At 43.6% G+C, this 25,443-nt stretch overlaps 1 long non-coding RNA gene across 1 annotated transcript in view; it reads right to left on the bottom strand.

The window, feature by feature from the left end:
- Positions 1 to 20,247: 20,247 nt before the first annotated feature.
- Positions 20,248 to 25,443, bottom strand: part of LOC106969665 (uncharacterized) — a 29,506-nt gene continuing 24,310 nt past the window's right edge. Inside the window, exons 2-3 of the long non-coding RNA XR_008297224.1 lie at positions 22,566 to 22,715; positions 20,248 to 22,153 (exon numbers count right to left, since the gene is read on the bottom strand). This is a non-coding gene — a long non-coding RNA (uncharacterized LOC106969665). The remainder of the gene's footprint in view (positions 22,154 to 22,565; positions 22,716 to 25,443) is intronic.

Genomic DNA, 25,443 nt, shown 5'->3' with positions numbered 1-25,443 from the left:
TCAGCAAGTGTGGGCCCTCCCAGCTTTGTTCTTTTTCAAGATGTTTTGGCTATTCTGGGTTCCTTGGATTTCCAAATAAACACCAGAATCAGCTTGTTAATTTCTACAAACAAGCTAGATGGGATTCTGATAGGGATTGCATTGAATCTGTAAGTCAATGTGAGAAGTATTGCCATCATAACAATATTAAGAATCCATGCTCATAGAATGTCTTTTCATTTGTTTAGAGCTTCTTTAATTTATTTCAGTAATGTTTTATAGTTTTCAGTGTTCCAAGTCTTGCACAAGGTTCTTCCTAAGACATTATTATTTTTGTGCTATTGTAAATGGAATTATTCTCTTAATTTCTTTGGTGGACTGTTCACTGCTAGTGTGTAGAAATACAACTGATTTTTCTGTTTTGGTATTGTATCCTCTAACCTTGATGTACGTGTTTATTAATTCCACTGAAATGGTATTTCAGTGGATTTCATAGGATTTTTTATATATAAGATCATGCCTTCTACAAATAGAGATTGCTTTTCATATAGGCATTCAAAGTGTATTGTAAATATTTTATATTTTCTGTATCTTATGATGTTTTGATACCTTAACAAACCTTTCTGGTTAGGAGAGATTGCCCCTTTCTGGGCTAGCCAATTCTTGGGCATAACTTTGATAAGCAAACTAACTAATCCAGAGCCATACCTCTTCTATATGGCCTGTATACTCAGGAGGCAATATTCCTCTGACTTAATCACCCCAGGGCCAGGTATCAGACAACTAGAGACCATTCCAAAGCCCAAAACCCATTGAAATTATTCTTCAACTGTTCACCCAGTCCTGCCTTGACTTTCCAATGGAAATCCCGATAGAGGCTCTAGCCTAATGCTTTCCCCTCACTCCTGTCTTCTGTCTCCTGACCACACTGGTGTCTTTCCCATGTGGCCCTACATGTCATGCGCGGCCTCCCATCTCTAGGACCTGTGACTATAATACACTGTTTTTTTCTGGAGCCTCCCCTATGTCTCCTCTGGTGGTCATACCTGACTGACCATCTCATAAAAGAATACACAACATAAAGGGGTGCCTGGGTGGCTCAGTCAGTCAAGCATCAGACTCTAGATGTCAGTTCAGGTCATGATCTCATGGTTAATGAGATCAGGCTCTATAGTGACAGCACCGAGCCTGCTTGGGATCCTCTCTCTCCCTCCCTCTCTCTGCCCCTTCTCTGCTGTTCTCTCTCTCAAAAATAAACATTAAAAAAAATAATACAAAACATACAGCTATAAATTTTCCTTTAAGTGCTTTTTTTGCTATATTCCAAAACTTTTGGTATGTTGTATTTTCTTTATTTTTTAAAAATGTTTTTTAGTATGTGCTTGTTTTTGAGAGAGAAAAACAGAGTATAAGTGAGTGGGAGAAGGGCAGAGATAAAGAGGGAAACAGAGAATCCGAAGCAGGCAGGCTCCAAGGTGTCAGCACAGAGCCTGATATGGGGCTCGAACCCACGAACCACATGATCATGACCTGAGCTGAAGTCAGATGCTTAACCTTAAGACTGAGTCACCCAGTCACCCCTGGTATGTTGTATTTTCTATTTTATTCACCTCAAGGTATCTTCTAGTTGCTTTTGTGATTTCTCCCTTGACCCACTGACTCTTTAGGAGTGTGACATTTCATTTCCATGTATTTGTGAATTTCCCAAATGTTTTTCTATTATTGAAATCTAACTTCCATTGTGGTCATAGAGCAGGTTTTGCATGATTTCAATCCTTTTAGGCTTATTGAAGGCTTGATTTATGGCCTGGCATATGGTCTGTCCTGGAGAATGTGCTCTGTGTGCTTGAAAAGAATGTGTACTCTACTATTGTTGGTTGGAGTATTCTGTAAATGTCTGTTAGGTCTGTTGGATTATAGTGTTGTTTGAGTCCTCTATATCTTTGTTGCTGTTTTGCCTGATTGCTGTATTGATTCTTGAAAGTTGAGACTTGAAATGTCTAACTATCATTCTTTAATTGTCCATTTTTCCTTGTTCTGCTGTTCTATGCATATTTGGGGGGCTCTTTTGCTAGTTGCATATGTTTAGAAAAAGTTGTAACAAGGGGCTCCTGGGTGGCTCAGTCGGTTAAGTGTTGACTTGGGCTCAGGTCATGATCTCGTGATTTATGAGTTTAAGCCCCGCCTCGGGCTCTGTGCTGACAGCTCAGAGCCTGGAGCCTGCTTCAGTTTCTGTGTCTCCCTCTCTCTCTTCCCTTTCCCTGCTCACACTCTGTCTTTCTCTCTAAAAAATAAACATTAAAAAAAAAGTTGTAACAGAATAGATAAAACTTTATGAAAAACATCTTACTCTAAAATTAAAAATAAAGCATTGCCTCTATGAAGCATAAGAACAAGAAAGAAATAACAGCAGTTGGGGAAGAAATTGTGAGCAAACAGGATGAGATAAAACATAATCTGTCAGAGCTCAGGAAAGAGGCAGAAGAAAAATAAGATAAATTCATTGCTGCAATAATACTGAAATTCAAAGGCCTCAGAAGTGGATAAAGACCGTAAAGTACCCTAACAGAGGATACACATGAAGAAAGCAATCAGGATGAAGCTGAACTAAAGGTATTAAAAGGACTAGAGAGAAAATTATAGCTATAGGGAATAGACAGAAAGATGTATGATTTTCCTGTTCAAGGAATAAGATAACAAATAAGATAACAAACAAAATAAGATAACAGAATATGCAAATATTTTAAAAGACAAGGAGATTATAAATTACCAAATTACAGACCTGTACCATCCAAAATGGTGGCCACTAGCCACATGGGGCTAATTAAACTATAATTAAGTAAAATGTAAAATTCAGTTCTTCAGTCACACCAGCCACATTTCAAGTGCTCGGTAGCCACATGGGCCCATTAGCTGCCGTATTGGACTACACAGATATAGACCTATTACATCATCACTGAAAGTTCTATTGGACAGCATTATTACAGACCATTAACTTCTCATGAACATAGATGCAACATTTTTCGAGAAAATATTAGCAAATCAAACCTAGCGATATACAAAAAGGATGATATCTCTGACTAATGCAGGTTATCCCAGAAATACAAGCTTGCTTTAATTAGAAATATCAACCAGTCAGGGCGCCTGGGTGACTCAGTTGGTTAAGCATCCGACTTCAGCTCGGGTCATGATCTTGTGGTCTCTGAGTTCGAGCCCCATATCGGGTTCTGTGCTGACAGCTCAGACCCTGAAGCCTGCTTCAGATTCTATGTCTCCCTCTCTCTCTGCCCCTCCCCCACTCACACTTTGTCTCTCTGTCTCTGAAAAACAAATAAATCTTTAAAAAATTAAAAAAAAAGATGTCAGCAATCAACACATTAACAGAATAAAAGAGAAAAGGCACAACATTAAAGATTAGTTCATTAGATGTGGAAAAAAATACCTGAAAAAATTGAAAACTCATTAATGATTAAAAAAAACAAAAACCTTGGTGAATTCGGAATTGAAGGGAATTTCTTGAATCTGATAAAAGTCATCTACAAAAAATTTACAACTAACATAATAATTAATGGTGAAATAGTGAATGATTTTCCCCAAAGATCAGGAAGAAAGTAAGGATTCCTGCTCTCACAAATACTATCCATTAGTGCTCTGGAGATGCCAACTAGAGCAGTATGTCAGGAAAAATAAACAGAAAGCATAAAGATTAAAAATAAGGAAGTAGGAGTACCTGGCTGGCTCAGTCAATGGAGCATATCACTCTTGATCTCAGAGTGGTGAGTTCAAGCCCCATGTTGGTTCTAAAGCTTACTTCAAAAACAAAAACAAAAACAAAACAAAAAAACATGAGGAAGTAAAGTGGCCTTTATTCACAAATAAGATTGTATACATAAAAAGTCCTAAGAAACATGTCAAGAAGAAAAACTCACTCGGATTGCTGAGTTAGCAGATCACAGGTGAAAAGCCAATTCACATATACTACAAACAAAGAAGTAAAAAATAAAAAGTTCGTGGGGCACTTCGGTGGCTCAGTCAGTTAACCTGGTTTCAGCTCAGGTCATGATCTCACAATTCGTGGGTTCAAGCCCCACATCAGGCTCTGTGGGGACAGTGTGGAGCCTGCTTGGGATTCTTTCTTCCTCTCTCTTTCTGCCCCTCTCTATTCACTCTCTTTCTTTCTCTCTCAAAAATAAAGAAACATTAAAAAAAAGAAAAAGTTAAAAATATTTTATAATAGCATCAAAAACATAAAATGCTTAGAAGTAAATTTGCAAAATATTTGCAAGACTTGAAACTACAAAACATTTTTTCAGAGAATTTAAATACCTAAATAAATGGAGAGATATACCATGCTCGTGGATTAGAAATTCATATATTATTAGGATGTTAATTCTCCCCAACTTGATCTAGAGGCCAATAAGCACATGAAAACATGCTCAATATCACTGGTCATCAAAGAAATGAAAGTCAAAACTACAATGCAATATGCCTTCACATCCACAAAATGGCTCATATTACAAAGACTGACAACCCCAAATATTGTCAAGAGTATGGCACAATTAGAATTCTTATACATTGCTGATGAGAATGCGAAATTGCTTTGGAAAACAGTTTGGCATTTTCTTGTAAAATTAAACATACACTGACCCTGTGACACAGCAATTCCACCCCTAGAGGTTTACCCAAAAGAAATGAAAATATGCCCCCAAAATACACTTGTTCAAAAACATTCATAAGAGATTTACTCATAATTGCCCCAAGCTGAAAACAAACCAAATGCCCATCAATGGGAAAATAAATAGACAAATTGTGGTATATTCATACAATGGAATGTTACTCAGCAATAAAAATGGCCTACTTATACATGCAACAGCATGGAAGCATCTCAAAAACATTCAAGGGCACCTGGCTGGCTCAGTCAGTGGAACGTGCAACTCTTGCTCTTGAGGTCATCAGGTCGAGTCCCACGTTGGGCACAGAGATTACTTAAAAAAACAAAAACAGGGGCACCTGGGTGACTCAGTCACTTAAGCCTCCGACTCTTGATTTCGGCTCAGGTCATGATCTCACAGCTTGTGAGTTTGAGCCCTAGTCAGGCTCTGCACTGGCAGCCTGGAGCCTGCTTGGGATTCTCTCTCTCTCTCTCTCTCTCTCTCTCTGCTCCTCCCCTGCTCGCATGCTCTCTCTCTCTCTCAAAATAAATAAATAAAACACTTAAAAAACAAAAATAAAAACAAAACAAAGACCAAGAACATTTAAGCAAAAGAAGCCAGACACAAACAGTACATACTCTATGATCCCATTTCTGTGAAGTTCAATAATGAATAAACTAGTATTCTGTTGTAGAATAGAGCCTAGCACTTCTCCCCAAACTGACCTATAGATCCAATACACTACTAATCAACATCCCTAATAGATTATTTCTGTGTGCAAATTGTCAAGGTCCTCCTAAAATTTATATGGAAATGCAGAGGGCCAAGACTACCCAGGACTCCAAGAAAAATAATGAAGTAGAAGGACTTTCCCTACAGGACAGAGAGACACTATCCACACCAAAAAACACTGTGGTGCTGGCACACGGCTAGCAGACCAAGAGGATCGCCTAGAAACAGGCTCAGGTGTACATGGATATTTGGTTTACAACAAAGGTAGTAAATCAGAATGGTGTAGAACAGTTATTTCACTTTCAATAAATCTTGCCCAGATGATTGGGTATCTATATGGAAAAAATAAAAACAACCCATATGTCACCTACACACAAATATCAATTCTGGATGGATTATAGATCTGCATGTAAGAGGCACCTTACATGGCCCCTCAGCAGGGGGTGCCTGGGTGGCTCGGTTGGTTAAGCATCTGACTCTTGGTTTTGGCTCAGGTAATGATCTCACGGTTTGTGAGTTCAAGCCCCACATTGGGCTCTGCGCTGGCAGTGTGAAGCCTGCTTGGGATTTTCTCTCTCTGCCCCTTCAGCACACTCTCTCTTTCTCTCAAAATAAATAAACGTAAAAAAAAAAAATAGAGGGGCGCCTAGGTGGCTCAGTCAGTTAAGCATCCGACTTCTGCTCGGGTCATGATCTCACAGTTCATGAGTCCCGCCCCGCACTGGGTTCTGTGCTGACAGCTCAGAGCCTGGAGCCTGCTTTGGATTCTGTGTCTCCCTCTCTCTGCCCCTCCCCTGCTCACACTCTGTCTCTCTCTCTCTCTCTCTCAAAAATAAATAAACATTAAAAAAAAAAAAAGGAAGCGAATCACTAAAGCTTCTAAAAGACGATAAAAGAAAATGTCTCCATGACTTTGGGATAAAGAATGATATATTAAACAGAACACAAGAAAGTGTAATCATAAAGGAAAATATTGAAATAGCAGACTATTTTAAGAACTGTTAATCCCATAACACTATCGAGAGAGCAAAAAGGCAAACCACAGAGTAGAAGTAAATATTTGCAATACAAATAACCAAGAAAAGGTCTGTATCCAGAATGTCCAAAAAACTCTGTAAATCAGTAAGACAGGCACCCTAATGGAAACACAGGAAAGAGGAGCACCCGGGCGGATCAGTCAGTTGAGCCTCTAACTTTGGCTCAGGTCATGATCTCAGGGTTCCCGAGGTCAAGCCCCACATCTGGCTTGGCATTGACAGCATGGAGCCTGCTTCGGATTCTGTGTCTCCCTCTCTGCCCTTCCCCTGCTCATGTGCATGCTCACTCTCTCTCTTTCTCAAAAAGGAAATAAACATTAAAAAAATCTGGCTGATTTCATTAACCACGTTTCTGTGCTTCATCAATGTTGTGAAAAACAATAATTTATTCATTTCCATGTCTCTGTGATATTCCATTATATGAATACACCACGATGTATTTATTCTTTTTTTATTTTAATTTTATTTTTAAAATTTACATCCAAATTAGTTAGCATATAGTGCAACAATGATTTCAGGAGTAGATTCCTTTATGCCTCTTATACATTTAGCCCATCCCCCATCCCATACCCCCTCCAGTAACCCTCTGTTTGTTCTCCATATTTAAGAGTCTCTTCTGTTTTGTCCCCCTCCCTGTTTTTATATTATTTTTGTTTCCCTTCCCTTGTGTTCATCTGTTTTGTGTCTAAAAGTCCTCATATGAGTGAAGTCATATGATATTTGTCTTTCTCTGACTGACTAATTTCACTTAGCATAATACCCTCCAGTTCCATCCACGTTGTCGCAAATGGCAAGATTTCATTCTTTTTGATTGCCGAGTAATACTCCATTGTATATATATACCACATCTTTTTCCACTCATCCCTCGATGGACATTTGGGCTCTTTCCATACTTTGGCTATTGTTGATAGTGCTGCTATAAACATTGGGGTGCATGTGTCCCTTCGAAACAGCACACCTGTATCCCATGGATAAATGCCTAGTAGTGCAATTGCTGGGTGGTAGGGTAGTTCTAATTTTAATTTTTTGAGGAACCTCCATCCTGTTTTCCAGAGTGGCTGCACCAATTTGCATTCCCACCAGCAGTGCAAAAGGGTTCCTCTTTCTTTGCATCCTCGTCAACATCTGTTGTTGCCTGAGTTGTTAATGTGAGCCATTCTGACAGGTATGAGGTGGTATCTCCTTGTGGTTTTGATTTGTATTTCCCTGATGACGAGTGATATTGAGCATTTTTTCATGTGTTGGTTGGCCATCTGGATGTTGTCTTCTTTGGAGAAGTGTCTATTCATGTCTTTTGCCCATTTCTTCACTGGATTATTTGTTTTTTGGGTGTTGGGTTTGATAAGTTCTTTATAGATTTTGGATACTAACCCTTTATTTGATATGTCGTTTGCAAATATCTTCTCCCATTCTTTTGGTTGCCTTTTAGTTTTGCTGACTGTTTCCTTCGCTGTGCAGAAGGTTTTATTTTGATGAGGTCCCAATAGTTCATTTTTGCTTTGGTTTCCCTTGCCTCCAGAGACATGTTGAATAAGAAGTTGTGCGCCCGAGGTCAAAGAGGTTTTGCCTGCTTTCTCCTCGATGATTTTGATGGCTTCCTGTCTTACATTGAGGTCTTTCATCCATTTTGAGTTTATTTTTGTGTATGGTGTAAGAAAGTGGTCCAGGTTCATTCTTCTGCATGTCGCTGTCCAGTTTTCCCAGCACCACTTGCTGAAGAGACTGTCTTTATTCCATTGGATATTCTTTCCTGCTTTGTCAAAGATTAGTTGGCCATATGTTTGTGGGTCCATTTCTGGATTCTCTGTTCTATTCCATTGATCTGAGTGTCTGCTTTTGTGCCAGTACCATACTGTCTTGATGATTACAGCTTAGTAATACAGCTTTAAGCCCGTGTATTTATGTTTTCTACTGTTGGTAAACATCTGGAGTGTTTCCAGTTTTCTTTTACCATTACAAATGATGCTACTATGAACATTCTCATACGTGTTTCTTTCTTTTTTATATATAATTTTAAAAATTTAATGTTTATTTATTTTTGAGAGAGAGAGCATGAGTAGGGGAGGGGCAGAGAGACAGGGAGACACAGAATCCGAAGCAGGCTCCAGGTTCCGAGCTGTTGGCACAGTGCCCAACACGGGACTCGAACCCATGAACTGTGAGATCATGCCCTGAGCCAAAGCCAGATGCTTAACCGACTGAGCTACCCAGGCACCCTTATATATAAATTTTTTTAATGTTTATTTATATTTGAGAGAGAGAGCTCGAGCAGGGGAGGGGCAGACAGAGGGGGACAGAGGATCCAAAGCAGGCTCCAGGCTCTGTGCTGACAGCAGAGAGCCTGACATGGGACTCAAACTCACAAACTGTGAGATCATGACTGAGCCTAAGTCAGATGCTCAACCGACTGAGCCACCCAGGCACGCTACAAATAAGCCAGATTTTTAAGAAAACATTTTATTATTCAACTTACATAAAGTTCAAAACTGACAAACCCTAACAGCAGTGTTTAGGGGTACATTCTTGAATGGTAAAACCATGAATGTGAAATCTGGGTAGTAATTGGGAGGGAGGAGGGAGCCTGAGGAGTGTTTCTGGGGGTGCTGACAGTGTTCTTGCCCCAAATAGTGGTTATAAGGACTTTATGGTCCTTTATGGTCTCACTGAGCTTTACATTTTTGTTTCATTCACTTTTCAGCATGTTATATTTCACAATTGAAACAAGTTGTGTACGTGTGTGTATTTTTAAGTAATCTCTGTACCCAACATGGGGCACAAACTCACAACCCCAAGATCAAGAGTCTGATGCTCTACTGATTGAGCCAACCAGGCACCCCAAAACTGAAACAAGTTTAAGAGAAGATATAGTTCACAAACACTTGCCTGATGTAAAAGTCTCCTTCCTACATGTTGGAAGGGAACTCTGCATCCCAAAAAAATATGATCAAATTGGACAAAACTGAGTCATATCCTAGAAAAGTATTTGAATCTTAAATATAAAGATAGACTCCTTTACACAGCCAAGCAAACAGATAAGGTTACTTACAGGGGGGTAGAAATCAAGCTGGCCTCATACTTTCTCACAACAGCATTCAGTTTTAGAAGGAGATGAAACAGGGGTGCCTGGGTGGCTCAGTCAGTTAAGCATCTGACTTTGGCTCAGATCATGATCATACAGTTTGTGGGTTCGAGCCCCACATCAGGTTCTGTGCTGACAGCTCGGAGCCTGGAGCCTGCTTCGGAATCTGTGTCTCCCTCTCTCTCTGTGCCCCCCCACACACACTTCACCCACCCCCACCCCGCTCACACTCTGCCTCTCTAAAAATGAATAAACATTTAAAAAGAAAAAAAAAAAAGAAAACTGATCCAACACAGTATAACAGCATACAAGAATCATAGCATTCATATCTACAAAAAATAACCATAAGAGGCCCTGGAAGAAAAGATTTCTGTTCACAGTAGCAATAAGAAAGAGAAATTATGTAGGCTTAAACTTCTCAAGATATATGCAAGCCAAGAAGAAGAAGAAGAAGAAGAAGAAGAAGAAGAAGAAGAAGACAGAAAGACAGACATAAATCTCCAGAAAGAGAACTAAAACAACCTTGACAGGGAAAAGTAGACTTAAACAAACGGAAGAACATATGTTCTTGGATAGAACAACTCAACATTGCAAAGATAACAATCCCATGTTAATTTATAAATTCAAATGATCTCAACTGAAAAATACTAACAGGCTTTTTTTTTTTTCTGATGCTAAGTAAGTTGATCTACTTAATATAGAAAAATAAATAAGAATAGGCATTTTATTCATGTATTTATTTATTTACTTTTTTTGAGAGAGAGAGAGAATCCCAAGGAGGCTCAGTGCTATCAGCACAGAGCCCGATGTGGGGCTGGATCTTACAAACTGTGAGATCATGACCTGAGTTGAAATCAAGAGTTGGACACTTGAATGACTGAGCTGCCCAGGCTCCTTATTTGTTTTTTTATCAAAGATTTTATTTTGGGGTGCCTGACTGGCTCCATCAGCAGAGCGTGCTTCTCTTGATCTCAGGGTTGTGAGTTCGAGCCCCACACTGGGTATAGAGATTACTAATAAATAGACTTTTTTAAAAAAGATTGAAAAAAAAAGGACTTTAGGGGCGCCTGGGTGGCTCAGTCAGTTAAGCATCTGACTTCAGCTCAGGTCATCATCTCACAGTCCATGAGTTCGAGCCCCGCGTCGGGCTCTGTGCTGACAGCTCAGAGCCTGGAGCCTCTGCTTCGGATTCTGTGTCTCCCTCTCTCTGCCCCTCCCCTGTTCATGCTCTGTCTCTCAAAAATAAATAAATAAATAAATAAATAAAAATTTTATTAAAATTTTTTAATAAAATTAAATTTTTAAAAATGACTTTATTTCTAAGTAAGCTCTACACCCAATGTGGGGCTTGAACCCACAACCCCGAGATCAAGAGTTGCACACTCTACCAAGTGAGCCAGCCAAATGCCCAAGAGTAGGCATTTTAAATAAAACCCTAAAATTACCAGTTAGGGCAAGCTAGCCCTACCAAATATTAAAATGTTTTACAAAGCTTCTATAATATATGGTACTGCTGCATAAAAATATAATGGAACAGAATAGGAAACCCAGAGATAGACCAAAGCACATAGGCAAGTTTAGCACAGGCTAAAGATGGCATTTCAAATGAGTGGGGAAAAATAAAAATTTTGATAAACCAATAGCCATTTGGAAGAACATAAAATTGGATCCATGGTTCACTCCATGTATTGGAGTTCAAAGTGTAAAACAATGAAACCAACCTCAGAGTAGGCGACAAGGGGAATGTCTTTTTGCACTGAATCATTCCATTGTCAACTGGGCTCGGCTGCCTCTCTCCAGAACTCCCTTCCCCAGATGGCCAAAAGAGGAACTTGCTGGTGACGGGAGAGGTAGAAGTAAACAGTGGCCATTTCACTCTGAAGGTCAGTGTGGTGCTGCGGGGACAAGGGACACACAGGTGCCAGTGAGTTCCAGCGCACGCTTGGCCTCTTCTCCATATCCAGCTCTTCTCCCGTGCTGCCTGCAGAAGCCCAGGTCCACCCCCACGGGCTTGGTTGGGGGCACACAGAGGCACCAGCTTCCCACAGACTTCTCAGCGGCTCTCCTCACAGGGCCCCACTGCAGCCTCCCAGACCGACCGGCTGGTGGCTCCTCTGGTCCTCAAACTGTTCATTCCCAACCTTTACTTCTTGAGCTCCTCTCATGCCTGTGGAAAGTTGAGTTCCAATGTTAAATCTCCTCGGGGCGCCTGGGTGGCTCAGTTGGTTAAGTGTCCGACTCTTGGTTTCCACTCAGGTCATGATCCCAGGGTCATGGGATCCAGCCCTGCATCGGGCTCCACACTGAGCACAGAGCCTGCTTGGGTTTCTCTCTCTCTCTCGCCCTCTCTGACCCTCTTCCCCACCTGTGCTTTCTCTCTCTCTCTCTCTCTCTCTCTCTCTCTCAAAATAAATAAATAGGGGCGCCTGGGTGGCTCAGTCAGTTGAGTGTCCGACTTTGGCTCAGGTCATGACCTCACAGTTTGTGAGTTCGAGCCCCTCGTTGGGCTCTGTGCTGACAGCTCGGAGCCTGGAGCCTGCTTCGGATTCTGTGTCTCCCTCTCTCTCTGCCCCTCCCCCACTTGTGCTCTGTCTCTATCAAAAATAAATTTAAAAACTGTTTAATAAAATAAATAAATATATAAACATTTATAAAAACGATTCTCTCTTTCTCCCTCTGCCCTTCTCCCCAGCTCATGAGCATGCTCTCTCTCTCTCTCTCTCTCTCTCTAAAAGATAAACCAATCAATCAATCAATAAAAATTAAAACTACGTGTTACCTAGCAGTGGAACATTTGGAAATATTCTCACCTGTGGTAATACTGAAGCCAGAAAATGCACCTAGCAAACCTGGGTGTCTGGCTAAGGAGACTTCTAGGCAGGAAGACAAAAGTGCCAATTGCCTCTTTTAGCCACCTCTGATAAAGAACAGGAAGAGAGAGATGAGCTAAAGCAGGCACAGTTTAGGAATCGTTTTCAAGCAGAGTTTAGAGGAAATGTTTTCAACCCAGTACTCTTCAAAACGATTTCTCACCGCCAGCCTTTACAGATTTTCAAAGTAACAAAACGGCTTCAAGGTTAAGACCAAATCTAGATGCGGCTGTAAAACCCTTTGTTAAAACCTTACAATGATATTTTTAAATTTATTTATTTATTTTGACAGGGAGAGAGTGGGGGGGGGGGTGCAAAGAGAGGGAGAGACAATCCTACGCAGCTGAAGGATTGCCCAACAGATCTGACTCACGTTTCAGAATCATGACAAATAATAGACTGTTTTAAGCTACTTAAGTTTTAGGGTTATGCACCAGTAGAAAACAACCTCCATGATACACTGTTGATCTGGCTCACTTGGTAGAGTGTGCAACTCTTGATCTTGGGGCTGTGAGTTCAAGCCCCACGTTGACTGTAGAGATTACTCAAAAAGAAAACGAAAAATTAGAGGTGCCTGGGTGTCTCAGTTGGTTGAGTGTCCAGCTCTCGATTTCGGCTCAGGTCACGATCCCAGGGTGGTGGGATTGAGCCCTGGGTCTAGTTCCATGCTGAGTGTGGAGCCTGCTTAAGATTCTTTCTGTCTCTGCCTCTGCCCCTCTCCCACACTCACACGCTGTCTAAAATAAAATAAATGACTCTTAAAAATAAGTAAAAAAAATTTTTAAAGAAAAAGGAAAGGCACAGAACAATGTATACAGTAAGCAATCTTTCATGTTAGAAAGGAGGGAGGGAGATATGAATGTGTGTGTGTGTTTATATGTGCACAAACATAGATTCATTAAGAAATGTACAAATAAGGGGCTGTGCACTGTCACAGTGTGGAGCCTGCTTGAGACTCTCTCTCTTTCTCTCCCTCTCTCTCTCTGCCCCTCCCATGCACTCTCTTTATCTCAAAATAAACGTATAAACTTAAAAAGATATGTTTTTAATGTGCAAATAAAACAACATGGATTCAATGCAATTCCTGGCAAAATCCCAAGAGGGCTTTTTCATAGAGCTTGATAAGCAAATTCTAAAACTGACATGGTAAAACAAAGGCCAAGAATATTCAGGGCACTCCTGAAAAAGTACAAGGTGGGGAATTTACCTACCAGATATCAAGACTTATTATAAAAGCCATAGCAATTATGATAGTGTAGTATTGGCACAGGGATAGCCAAATAGACCAATGGAACTAAACAGATACGCCCAGAGAGAGACCTGTAAATAGGTGTTAGAGCCCAAAGGGGGTGAGGAAGGCATCCAGAGGGCATATCCCTTTAAATACATATACTGAAATATTTACACGTGAAAATATATGATGTCCATGATTTGTTTGAAAATAAGGATGTGGAGGGGCACCTGGGTGGCTCATTCGGTTAAGCCTGTGACTTCGGCTCAAGTCATGACCTCACCATCCCTGGGCTCGAGCCCCACATTGGGCTCTGTGCTGATGGCTCAGAGCCTGGAGCCTGCTTCAGATTCTGTGTCTCCCTCTCTCTCTCTCTGCCCTTCCTCTGCTCATGCTCTCGGTCTCTCTCTCTTTCTCTCTCAAAAATAAACATTAAAAAATTTTAATACAGCCTAAAATATGTATGGATAAAATGGTATAATGTCTAGGATTTGCTGTGAAATAATCCAGTGGTGGAAGTGGAGGGCGGAGGTGGGGGGGGGGGTGGATACAGATGAAAGAAGGGTGCTGGAAACACGCTGCTCTCTGTAGCTGGCTGGTGGGCCCCAGGGAGTTCATTGTTCTCTTGATTCTACTTGTAGGTATGTGTGAAATTTCCCATGGAGGAGGGAAAGAAGGGAGAGGAGGGAGGGAGGGAAATAGGAGAGAAGATCCTGAGAACCTTCCCTAACTTGCAGAGAACTCCAGTCTCTCAGGGCACAGTTCAGCTCTGCATGTGGATGTGGGCTGCCCTCCTGCAGATCATGTCACTAGCCAACGTGAACTTCATAGTTCCACACACTATGCCACTCTTGCCCGGTTTTGTTTGTTTGTCTGTCTGTTTGTTTAGAAAGAGAGACTGCAAACAGGGGAGAGGGGCAGAGAGGGGCAGAGAGAGAGAGAGAGAGAGAGAGAGAATCCCAAGCAGCCTCACACTCTGCAAGGAGCCTGATGAGGGGCTCCATCCTATGACCTGGGGATCATGACCTGAGCCAAAATCAAGAGTCTGATGCTCAACTGACTGAGCCACCCAGGTGCCCCCTTGCCCTGTCTTTTTGAGGCCAAACCCACCCAGAGGACTGCTGTATCAGGAAGGCACAGCCTGCTCAGGCATGTGCACCTGTCCCTCCTGTCTTCCCCAAGCCTTGTGCTTCTCACTCCCTGGAAACCATGCCTAAGAGGTAGGGCCATTTCCCTTTTTCCACCCCTTCAAAGACCACAGCAGTCTCTCTTGAAATACACCAAACGTTTCCATTCCACCCCTTCTGGCACAGCCTGACAGCCCTTGAGGAGCTCTGATCCCCACCCCCAACACCTTCCTCTGCCAGGTAGGGGGTGGGGGAGTATATACACGGGGTGGGCTGCGTGGGAATAATATTTCCCGGTAATTCCTGTTCCTCCCTCCACCAAATACAGGCAAGAAGACTTCTTGCTATAGAAGTGCCTTGATAAATGTTAAGTGCCCATGGGTCCCCATGCTGCAAGTAAGGGGAACCACGGGTGAGTCACCAGGTACTGAGCGGTCGCGCATCCACCAGCTCTTACTGCCCCCTAGTGGTCATTTGCTTCTCACAGCTGTTCTTGTCACACAGATTGCCCACTGACCCTGCTCTATTCATAGGTGACAAATTGGCCCCTGGCAAATCTTTTTTTTTTTTTTTTAATATTTGTTTTTGAGAGAGAGAGAGAGAATGAGCAGGAGAGGTGCAGAGAGAGGGAGGGACAGAGGATCCAAAGCAGTCTCCACACTGACAGCAGAGAGGCAGGTGTGGGGCTCAAACCCGTGAACCACAAGATCATGACCTGAACCCAAGTCAGTCGCTCAACCATCTGAGCCACCCAGGTGCCCCAGCCCCCCGCAAGCCTTACATTGGGCCAGTCTTTACTGAAGGTCAGACATTTGGCTCAGCAGTGAGAAAACTTCCTCCCAAAACAAGTTTGTACCTAAGCATCTTCCAAACAATTTCTTTGCTCTTGGAAAACTTGACCCGTTGAACTTTTTTCAAAATAAGTTGGGGACAAAGAAACCTCACGAGGTGGCTACTGGGGAAAGGGATCAGGAAAAATGCTCCCTGCTTCTGTACTGGTGATGGAAGCTCTAATTCCTATAAAAACACCCCAGAGGACACTGCTTGGGCCTAGCAGGGCATGATTGGATCTAACTCCCAAGCATCTGTTTTGGAGACCCCGTCACTCCATGACTCAGCCTCTGGTCACAGCAGGACAACATTTGGAGGCATAGACAGTGTGACTGGAGGCAGATAGGACTTGCCCTGTTCTGGGGCAGGCCACACAACCCTCCTGCTTGACCAAAACCTCCACTTCAGGGATATTGAGAGTGAGGTTTGAGACCCCAGGGCGAGGAGGACACAGGCAAAGGATCTGATGAAACCAGTTTGTGGCCAGCCCGCTGCCTTCTATCCTGTGTGGGCCACTTCTCAGAACACCAAAGAGCAGGTCTGTCCCCAGCTGTTCCTGATGTCTTACACCTGAGCAGACAGCGCCAGAACCGCATGGATCATGCCAACTTACTCTTGGAAGTCCTCATCTAGAAGCCTGTTCCTCCGCTGCCTCCTCCCCGTAGCATAAGCATCTGACGGTTGGGTCTGTGTGTGTGTGTGTGTGTGTGTGTTTAATTGCAATGCATGCAGGTGCCTGACTTAAGCATTTGATTGCCGAGGCAAGCACTCCAAAGACTGCTATCTTGAATAAACCCATTACCAGCCACACACTAGATACTGAGCCAGGCTGTACCCCCTGAAGTTCTTTTGTTTTAGAGACCTTTGATTTGGCCACTAGTTTTTTCTTCCTGAGCTGTAATCTCCCTTCTTAGGTTCTACATTCACCAATACAGAGCAAACCCAAGAAATTGAGGCTCCTACTCTCGACCCCAATCATCAAAGCACGGCCCCAGACTCTCACTCTCCCTGTGACCTTGCTGTGTGGTCCCAGGTATGCCGTGTACTCTCCAGGACTTGTAATAAACCTTTTTTTCTTTTTTCAAAGTGTCCTGGGTTTTGCTGAAGCCGTGTGTCTTGCAATCGTATCAGGAACCCCAAGGGCTAGTCCAGCCACGACCCTCGTTACAGACAGGCAGAGACCAGCACAAAACAACAATTTTGCCCAAACGTGCCTTCTCTCTGGCTTCTGATATTCACAAATTAGCAGCGCGCCTATAAAGCAGTGTTTTCCTATGATGGCAGAAAGCTTGCCTTTCCGACTGGTGCAGCCACAGCTATCTTTGAGGGACTGGAGAATTGGGAGGGAGGCCGGTGCAATTCAGATGCTCAGGCTGGGGCAGCTGAAGAGTCCGGGATTCAATAACCACATGTCTTTGGGAAACCGCAAAGTCTCTTTGCTCATCTCTACAAGAGGGAGAACACCAGCTCTCACCCCAAGGAGTGTTGGGGTGATATGCGTGGGGGATGGCTGAGATTTGTCCGCACCACTGCTTAGATGTGCAAAGTAAATGGGGTCAAGTGCATCTCCTTCACAAGTCATGGGGCTTGTCAAGACTTGAGCTTGGCATCTCAATCTCCTCTGGTCCAAAACGGTCTCTTCCAAGTCCCTTTCCACATATAACTTTTGAATCAGGGATGGTTTGAGAATCTCTTGAATGACGATCTCTTTCAGATCAACTTCCTGTCATTCGGATGGATGTGATAAGGCACCCCGTCCTTGTGTGCCTCTCCAAAACGACACCTGGGTACATGTGGGAGTGATAGGGAGAAAGGCCAGGAATCCGGTGCAGATCCATGCTGACCCCTGAAGTGGAGGGTCAATCTGGTTTGGTCCGGCCATGGACATGTGATGGCTAGGGGGTGACTGGTCCCATCGGACCTTTGGGCCACTACTGATGTCTCTGGGCCCAGCCATTTGCCTGTGACCATAAAGACTATGCATCTTGCAGTCCGTCTGTCCCCATCCTAGACCTCTGCTGGGCCACTGGTCCCCTCAGCCCCTTCATGTTCTCCCCAGGAGGCGGGTGGGAACTTCTGGATCCCTGCATGCTTTCCCCAGGCCATGGGGAGCCAGGAACCCTGTCTCAGGCTCCTCTACCAGCTGCTTTCTTCTGCCTTTGTGTTAGGGACAGAATATTAGTGCCCTTCCCCTACCCCCATTCGTATGTTGAAATCCTAACTTCCAATGTGATGAAATTAGGAGGTGGGCTCTTTGGGCAGTAATCGGGTCTGAAGGTGAAGCTCCCACGAATGGGATCTGTGCCCTTACAAAAGAGACCCCAGAGAGCTCCCCTGCCCTGTCTGCCACGTGAGGACACAGCAAGAAGACTGCCGTCTGCAGCCTGGAGGAGGGCCCCCGCCAGAACCCAAACATGCTGACACCCTAATCTTAGAATTCCAGCTTCCGGAGCTGTGAGAAATCAATTTGTTGTTCACAAACCACCCGGTCTGTGGTTTTCTGTCACAGCAGCCCGAACAGACTCAGACACCTGCTACTGCTCCCCTGAATCTCTCTGGATGGATCTGTCAGGCCTCCCCCATCGTGGCTTCACCCTGAAAAGGAAACAAATGGAATATGTGCCTGTGACTCTCTTGTCCTTCCCTCATTCTGTGGTGGCAGGAGGAAGGGACATCCTGGGCCTCCCTCTGCCATAGTCCCTTCTGCTCAGGGCCTTAGTGGGATCACTCTGTATGCTGAAAGAAACTTTATGATCTGGCCCATTGGTCTCCAAACTGAGGCTGTTCAGGGCACCTGGCTGGCTCAGTCAGTAGAGCATGCGACTCTTGATCTCAGGGTCATGAGTTCGAGCCCCACATTGAGCAGAGACATTACTTTAAAAAAAATAATAGGGGCGCCTGGGTGGTTCAGTCGGCTAGGCACCCGACTTTAGCTCAGGTCATGATCTCAGGGTTCATGAATTCGAGCCCCGCATTGGGCTCTGTGCAGGCAGAGGGGAGCCCAGCCTTGATCCTCTGTTTCCCACTCTCTGTTCCTCCCACTCTCATTCTCTCTCTTTCAAAAAAAAAAATTAGAAAAGTAGTTTTTTTAATTTAAAAATAATTTTAAAAATAGTAAAATAATAATAAGAGAAAAAAGAAAAAGATTTAAAAAACAAACAGGGGTGCTTGGTGGCTCAGGTGGAAGAGCATGTGACTCTTAATCTTGGGTCATGAGTTCAAGCCCCACATTGGGTGTAGAGATTACTAAAAAATAAATAAATACACTTTAAAAAACAAAAAAAACACTAAGGCTGTTCATCATGTATTTCCAGCCCTCTGCCTCCTAGTATGTGGCAGGATTATACTTCCTGTCCCTGTGGTTGACTTGGCCATATGACTATTCATGATGGGAGCAAGAGCAAAACATGTTGCTCCCCACCACAACTCAGGGCCCCCACCAACCCCCCACCAACCCACAGCTGGTGTTTAGTGTGAGGGAGAAGCTGCTGCTGTTACAAGGCATGAAGGTTTTGGGACTGTTTGTTATGCAGCATACCTTGAGCATCCTGACTGATCCACTTCTATCGCCCCTAAAAGAAGTTTTTAAAACTTGTGTGCACACCCTTGCACATTTTGAAGATGACATCTACAATAGTCACTAAATATTTAAATTATTGCAAGGGACGGGCCCCTGAGTGGCTCAGTCAGTTAAGCGTCTGACTTCGGCTCAGGTTGTGATCTCACAGTTCGTGAGTTCGAGCCCCACGTCACACTCTGAGCTCTCAGTGCAGAGCCTGCTTCGGATCCTCGGTCTTCCTCTCTTTCTGCCCCTCTCTTACTTGCATTCCCGCTCAATCTCTCTCTCAAAAATTAGTAACAATAAAATAAAAAAACATTTGAAAAATTCTCATGGGGCACCTGGGTGGCTTAGTCAGTTGGGCATCTGACTTCAGCTCAGGTCATAATCTTGCAGTGCATAAGTTCGAGCCCCACATCAGACTCTGTGCTGACAGCTCAGGGCCTGGAGCCTGCTTCAGATTCTGTGTCTCCCTCTCTTTCTGCCCCTCTCTTGGCTCATGCTCTGTCTGTCTAGCTCTCTCAATAATAAATAAAACATTAAAAATATTACAAGGGTTGGAATTTCCCACCTGATGTAAATACTAATATTTAACATAAAAAACTATTATGTAAGTCTTTTTTTTTTTTAAGTAGGCGTCACACCCAGCGTGGAGTCCAATGCAGAGCTTGAACTCATGACCCTGAGATCAAGAACTGAGTGAGATCAAGAGTCAGATGCTCAACTGACTGAGCCACCCAGGTGCCCCTGTTATGTAAGTCTTCTAAATGTATCCAGTGGAATCTAAACATTAAAACACTTTCTTCCCTGCTATCTTCAGGTTTTTAAATCCACCAGCAAGCTCTTCTCCAACATTTGGAAATTTTACACTTTTTCCTTTTTCTCCTTAAATCCATGTTTCCATTCCACATCCTCTGTACATCTTTGCCATAAGGGGATGTATTTTTAGGCTTTAAAGTCTTTTATCGACCACTTTATCATACTTGGCTAGAACCAAAAAAGTATATAAACTGAAATTTTGAAGTTTACTTTATTCCCTACCAACCGTAAGTCCTAAGTGTTAAACGTGTCTCCTGAATTGAATTACCGGTACAAACAGAATGAGTACACAATTGACCAAAAGAACAGAAAAAACAAATTTGATGAATAATTCTTAAACATAAAAAACATCTTTTATTGAGGCATATACTGCTAAAAACTAATAGATGTGGTGCTAGCAGTCTTTTTTTATAACAGAAATAGATTATGAAACATTTTGTAAGATGAAGACTGTAATTAGAATACTTTATGTGATTTGATATGACAAGTTAGACTCCATTATTGAATACCACAAAGAATCTGAAAGAAATATGGAAATACTGGGGTGCCTGGCTGGCTCAGTTGGAAGAGCACATGACTCTTGAGCTTGGGGTCATGAGTTCGAACTCCACATCAAATGTAGAGATAAATAAATAAATAAGCTTAAAAAAAAAAAGAAATATGGAAATATCACCTGTCAGTTGCAGCCAATGTGTCCTGAAAAGGTTGATATTCCCAGAGACCATGCTCCCTGCTCAGCATCCCTAACCTCCACTATGCCTGCTGTTCAGAGGCACCTGCTGTCCCCACCTAACTAAGGATGATTCTTTTTTTTTTTTAAGTTTTTATTTATTCATTTTGAGAGAGGGACAGAGAGAGTGATCAGGGGAGAGGCAGAGAGAGAGAGGGAGAGAGAGAATTCCAAGCAGGCTCCACACTGCCAGTGCAAAGCCCCAGTGCGGGGCTCAAACTCACAAACTCTGAGATCACAACCTGAGCCGAAGTCAGCTGCTTAACCGGCTGAGCCACCCAGGTGCCCTGAGACTAATGCATTTCTAGACAAAAGGAGAGGTGAAGACAGTAGATCTTAAAAGTTTTCATCACAAGAAAAATATGTTTGCAACTATGTATGCTGGTGGCTGTTAATTAGATTTATTGTGATCATTTCATAATATATACAAATACCAAATCATGATGTTGTACACCTGAAACTAATATAATGTTATATGTCAATTATACCTCAGTTAAAAAAAATTATACCTCACTTGAAAAAAAAAAGGAGGGGTACCTGGGTGGCTCAGTCAGTTGAGCTTCTGACCCTTAATTTCAGCTCAGGTTATGATCTCACAGTTGGTGGGATCAAGCCTCGCATCAGGCCCCACACTGGCAGCGCAGAGCCTGCTTGGGATTCTCTCTCTCTCCTTCTCTCTCTTCTCCTCCCCTGCTCACTTTCTTGCTCTCAAAATAAGTAAACTTAAAAAAATAAAAAATAAAATAAAAACTTAATCAGTTATTTTTTAAAAAGATTCTTTTTCAGATTCTGTGTATCAGTCAATAAATTAGTAAAACCTGTTTTCTGGTTTTCCCAGCCCCTGCACCTGGAAAGACTGTGCACCCCAGAAGTTTGTGTACCCTTAGTTTGAAGACATCTGAGCTTATCTGCCAGGCCTGGGAACTAAAAAAGTTCACAAAATCCTTCTTGTTTCCAACCCTGCTGGCTCTCAGATCTGAACTGGAGTAAAAGCTTTTTACATTCCCGCAGCAAGACCAAGGCAAACGATGGCTTTGGCAGGGAGGTCACAGCCAAGGGAAGACAGAGGGGAAAAAAAAATCACAGTGACACAATTCAAAACTCTCCTCCACATTATACTTGCCAAGTGCTTAGCACAGTGACTGGCAAGTAGTAAGCAGTAAATAAAGGAGAGAGCCACGCAGATGCATTTCACATGCACACCCCTCAGTCTGGCACGGTTCTGAGCTTCAAATGTCATTCATTGTGGGTGTTGAGTAGGTTGGTGCACAGTTGCTGCTGGACTAACAAGGTAAGGCTCTGAACTAGAGCCTTCGGCCACCTGGCGGTGAACTGTGCACCTACCCCACGCCAGCCCCTGAGCCGCTGCTGTCCACCTGCTTAAGGGCATCGCTGTGGGCTTCAGGCACAAGGAGATGGAGATAGGGAGTCCGTGGGAGGTGGCTGGAGGCTGTCAGTCATCCCAGGGGGGTCGCTCAGTCCCCCTTCCCTGCCTGCGAGCTGATATCTGGTGAAGAAAAGGCAGAGAATGGCTCAGAGCCCAGGAAGCTCCACCTCCTCCCTACCCTGGCGGGAAGTCCTGGAGTGCCTGACCCTCTTTGCTACCGTCAACCAGCGGGGGAACGAACACAAATTCTGGAGTCTGGCAGACCCGGACACTAACACGGCCTTACCTGGCCCACCGCTGACCACTCGCCTTGGAGGTCTGCCCGCGCACCTGCTGCTTAGAGGCGCTTCGTCTGACCATCATAGCCATTAACCGATGAACAGTGACGGTCAAGGAACAGCTGCCGCCCTGTTCATCCTGGCCGCTCCAGACTGTCGATCCCCCCTTTTCCCACGCTCTGTCCCCTTGATTTTATAGCCCAACCCACTTTGGGAAAGCCTCTTCCCATTCCCATATCCGAATTCATCCTCACCTTTTCATTATCTCCACGGTTAAGACCTCCGTTTGTGTTGTATTAACTTTGTTCCGTCCGACCTCGTAAACTCCGCCCTTTCCACTGGTCCATAACTGAATCATGGGAAAGACAGACTCTATGAACGCAGTCGATCTCCTCCAGTGACACCTAGGCGAAGGAAGAGGGTCCCACCAAGTTTTGGTGTTGGAAAAATTGTAATTAACATCCAAGGGCTGCTGAAGGAGGCGCGTTCTTGGCCAACAGTGTCCTGCAGGGGGCGCTGTCCACTCAGTGACTCATCACCGCTCAGAGATGGGGGTGGAGTCTGGTTTCACAGCCCGTCTGGATCCCAAGTGCTGACAGGTCAGTTGCTAAGTGTCTACTTATTAAAATGTTTGCTTTGCTAAAAGCAGTCCCAGAGAGCTCAAGGAAATCACACCCTTCTTTAAAACTGCAAGAAAGTACATGTATCCTGCAGCATACACACAATTATTTCAGAAATACGCCATCAAACCACTCCTACAACAAGCCTTAGCAAAGGTCAGGGTTTGAGAGCTGTTCTTTTTTATCCTTGGAGAATGCTCCGTTAATGGGTACCGGAATCAAGGATTCTTCAGTGTGTGCGGGAATGTTACTGATTTGATATATAATTAGGTTTGTTTTTTTTCTATTCGTATTCCAGTTCAGGTTTGCTTTTTTCTCTTTTCTGGTTTAACTTTACTTTTTTTGGATATGTAAAACATTTCCACGATTCAATGTCAAAACTATGAAAAAGAGGGGAACTCAGAGAAGTGTGTTCCTCCGATTCTACACCCCAGTTCCAACGTGCGGGTGTTTTCCCCACCCCCAAGTGTTTCTCCGGCGCCAGCTGGGTGTCCGACAATTCAACTCAATTCTGATGCTGTCTACCTGGAGAGACCATCAGACGCCACAGGTTAAGGGCTCAGCCCCACAAGACTGCCACCCCTCTGTCCCACCCCACCTCTTCAGATGCCAGTCGCAAATCCAGGTTACTGTGCTTCCGACTGACTGGCTATGGATGGTAAGTTCCAGTGACCTCCTCCCACGGGTTTTATTAATTTGCTAGAGCGGCTCCCAGAACCTAGAGAAACACTTTACTTACTAGATTACCGGTTTATTATAAAGGCTGTAACTCAGAAACAGCCAGATGGAAGATATGCATCTGGCAGGGTACAGGGACGACGCGTGGGGCTTCTGGGCCCTCTACAGGAGCGCCACTCTCTCCAAGTCTCCACGTGCTCACCAACCCGGAAGCTCTCGGAACCCCATGCTTCTGGGTGTTTATGGAGCTTTACTGCACAGGCACGTATGATTAAATCATCCACCACTGGTGAGGTCAGTTCAACCTCCAGCCCCTCTCCCCTTCCCTCAATGCAGGGGGTGAGCCTGAAATTTCCAACCCTCTAATCACGTGGTTTGTTCTCCAGGCAACCAGTCCCCATCCTGGGGTGGGGTGGGGGGTGTCCCAAAGTCACCTCATTAACATAACAAAAGACACGTTTTGCCGCTCTCACCACTTCGGAAATTCCAAGGGTTTTAGGAGCGCGGTGCCAGAAACTGGGATGAAGACCAAGTACTTATTTGTTGTTATAAATCATAGTATCACAGGGACACCTGAGTGGCTTAATCGGTTGTGCGGCCAATCTTGATTTCCATTCAGGTCATGATCTCACAGCTGGCGAGATAAGAGCCCCGAGTTGGGATTCTCTCTCCTTCTCTCTCTGCCCCTCCCCTGCTTGTTCTCCCTCCCTCTCTCTCTCAAAGTGAATAAATTAAAAAAAATAAATCACAATAGCACAGTTCCCTTTCCCATCCTGGAAGTTCATTTACAGCAGCCTCCTCCAGGAAGCCCTCCACACCCACTGTTTTTATTTTTATCTTATTTCATTATTTATTATTCTCAAATTAGTTAACATACACTGTGGTCTTGGTTTCAGGAGAACACAGTGATTCATCTCTTATGTATGACACCCAGTGCTCATCCTCCTTAATGCACCCATTTAACCCCCTCAATCCAAATTCTGTCCTCTGTATTTGAGTCACTTATGGTTTGCCTCCCTCTGTTTTTATCTTATTTTTCCTTCCTTGCCCCCGTGTCTTCTGTTCAGTGTCTCAAATTCCATGTATGAGTGACATCATAGCATATCTTTCTCTGACTGACTTATTTCACTTAGCATAATACCCTCCAGTTTCATCCACTTTGTTGCAAATGGCAAGATTTCATTCTTTTTCATCGCTGAGTAATATTCCTTCATATATATATAATATATATATATATTATATATATATATATATATATATATATATATATACACACACACACACCACCTCTTTATCCATTTGTCAGTTGACAGACATTTGGGCCATCTGCAAGAGGGAAAGTCTTGTTGGATGACATCTAAGAGCCCTGCCAGCTCCGGGCCACCTCATGCCCTGACACAAACCTGGACTGCTGAGCCCTCAATCCAAGAGAGACAAGGTGGAGGCCAGAACAGTGGGTGTGGAGTGCTTCCTGGAGGAAGCTGCTGTAAATGAACTTCCAGGATGGGAAAGGGAACTGTGATATTGTGATTTATTTTAATAAAATAAAATAATAAAATAAAATGACTTTCCCTCTTGCTGATGGAAACCAGTAAGTCAGGCTTCTGGCCACCTGGGCAGGAACCTTGTGCACACTCCCTCCAGGAAAGGTAAAGCCTCTCTGGCAGTGCGTGGGGTGGGGGGGAGGCGCTCACCTTTATCCAGCTGCTTCCAACCAGCGTGTTTCCATCTAAATCCTCTTACAACACTGTCTGAGGGCTACTCTTCCAAGAAAGACACAGAGGCATGGAAAGGTCAAAAGACCCGACTGCTCTGACCTCTACAGTCCTTGCCT

This window comes from Acinonyx jubatus, chromosome A1 (genome assembly GCF_027475565.1).
Source record: "Acinonyx jubatus isolate Ajub_Pintada_27869175 chromosome A1, VMU_Ajub_asm_v1.0, whole genome shotgun sequence".
In the NCBI taxonomy this organism is placed as follows: domain Eukaryota; kingdom Metazoa; phylum Chordata; class Mammalia; order Carnivora; family Felidae; genus Acinonyx; species Acinonyx jubatus.
Note: the sequence above shows the minus strand (reverse complement) of the source record. Positions and strands in the feature narration are given on the sequence as shown.